The 2,024-nt window shown below is 46.6% G+C and overlaps 1 non-coding gene across 1 annotated transcript; it reads left to right on the plus strand.

The window, feature by feature from the left end:
* Positions 1-379: 379 nt before the first annotated feature.
* On the plus strand, positions 380-450 carry TRNAG-GCC (transfer RNA glycine (anticodon GCC)). The gene has a single exon. It is a non-coding gene; the product is annotated as a tRNA-Gly (tRNA).
* Positions 451-2,024: the final 1,574 nt, after the last annotated feature.

Genomic DNA, 2,024 nt, shown 5'->3' on the forward strand with positions numbered 1-2,024 from the left:
AGAAACTCCAATCCAGCGCCTTCAGAGGAACAAGATAAGTAATAGGAAGTAACAACGCGTTTGAATCATATTGTCAACTAATTTAACGAATGTCTCGTGAGTGCGCAGGCTTTCGCTTTCGTCCTCTTTAGCGTATGTGAAAGCGACTGTGAACTTTTCTTTCAATTTTATAAACAAGGGAATCAACTTCTCTCCTGAACGGCGTGTCCCAGTTGCCCTACCCGTCATCATCTTGATGAAATCGCCCGACGTTTACCCCACATATAACGCAGTCTGCCTCTCCTGCATGTTCTCGTCGGCACGATGACCTCAATGCAGTGATCAAGTTGCGCAACCGGTCCCGCTTTCTATAGGTGACCGCTGCTATCTCCGAAACAGGGCGTCGGTGGTTCAGTGGTAGAATACTCGCCTGCCACGCGGGTGGCCCGGGTTCGATTCCCGGCCGACGCATGCGCTTTTTTTCTTGTAATTGCCTCTAAACTTCAGACGTAATTTTTGGACAAGTTGGGCACGTGCATTGGGGCCTTTAGACCCCAATGGGCAATGTGCGTGTGCGAAGTCACACGATAATTTAACGGCGATGTAGCACATATTTAGCCGCCGGTATTTTCCCTTGAAACTAGAACCATGCTTAGGCCTAGCCCCTTCGCGCCTTCGAACGTCAAACAGAAAAGAATATATATATATATATATATATATATATATATATATATATATATATATATATATATATATATATATATATATATATATATATATATATATATATATATATATATATATATATATATATACCCAATCTCGCTCGTACAGCAGAGAGACGAAACACGAAAGGCAAGCAAATTACCATAGGACGCACTCAGTCGACTGCCATATCCTAGAGGAAGAATAAAAGAATAAAGACACATGAGAAGGACTAAGAAACACGATGAAGAATCACACACCATGAACACGTACGCAGGTAAATGCTCACTGACATTCACAATCGTTCGTATCCAGTCCAGTCTCCTTCAAAAAGCGCAATAGGCCTTTGTGGCTTTGTGGAGGCAAGAGTGCTTGCATTCGCAAGCGCTTAACGTGTGCACACAGCTGGTGCCTGTCTGAAGTCATGAGTAAAAGCCGGGTCCGCTCTATTCATTGTCTAAGCGTCATCCAATCAACCAGTTCTGCGGCAGCCCGCGGGGTGGAGGAAAGCTCACGACAGGGAAAGTTAACATGCATCCCAACATCTAGCACGAAGCTGCAAGGGAAGCACAAGGGAAGACACGAAGTTTTGGAGCTGATCGAAAATTCTTCCTGTACGGGGATCGAACCCGGGCGTAACGTCTTTCAGGGGCGGTCGCTCCACGGTCTGAGCCAATCAGGAGGCTAGCAGGTCGCAGTGCGAGGGGAAATTATTGATAGCTTGAAGCGCAAAACGTTGAATATGGCAAATCAGTTGTGCGGAAGCCCGCCAGGTAGAGGAACCCTAATGAAATGGGAAATTGCTGCGCTAGTGCGCATATATAGGCAGTTGGCAGGGGCGTAGCCAGGGGGGGGGGGGCTTATGGGGCTTCAGCCCCCCCCGAAATTTGTTCGTGCTGTCTATGCACCACCGACCAAAGCGAGCCCCGGCGCCGGAAATCACCCTGAATTTTGTCTAGAATGTCTTTTCGACGCTCGAAAAGACATTTAACCGCGAAGATTGCAAACTCGGGCTGGATTTCGTGGCAACGCCCATACACCGGGAGTCACATAACGCCAAGCAGTCCCATCCGAGCACAAAGTTTCAAGGGCGCTTTGATGGTGAGCGGGCTCGCCGCGGCATCTCACTGAGGCCACGGAATCTATGGAGCGCATGGATATCAATTGCGAAACTTTAAGGGTATAAATCTCGTAAGCTCTTGATGTGAAAGGTGCATTGACATTTCCAAAGTCGTGCTTTAGATTTTCAATTGCGGAACTTTGTGGGTTTAATGTTGTTATAAATATTTGACGCCAAAGGTCTATTGACTTTTCTAAAGTCTTACATCGGAACATACAAA

The sequence above is a fragment of the Dermacentor albipictus genome, chromosome 3, assembly GCF_038994185.2.
Source record: "Dermacentor albipictus isolate Rhodes 1998 colony chromosome 3, USDA_Dalb.pri_finalv2, whole genome shotgun sequence".
In the NCBI taxonomy this organism is placed as follows: Eukaryota; Metazoa; Arthropoda; class Arachnida; order Ixodida; family Ixodidae; genus Dermacentor; species Dermacentor albipictus.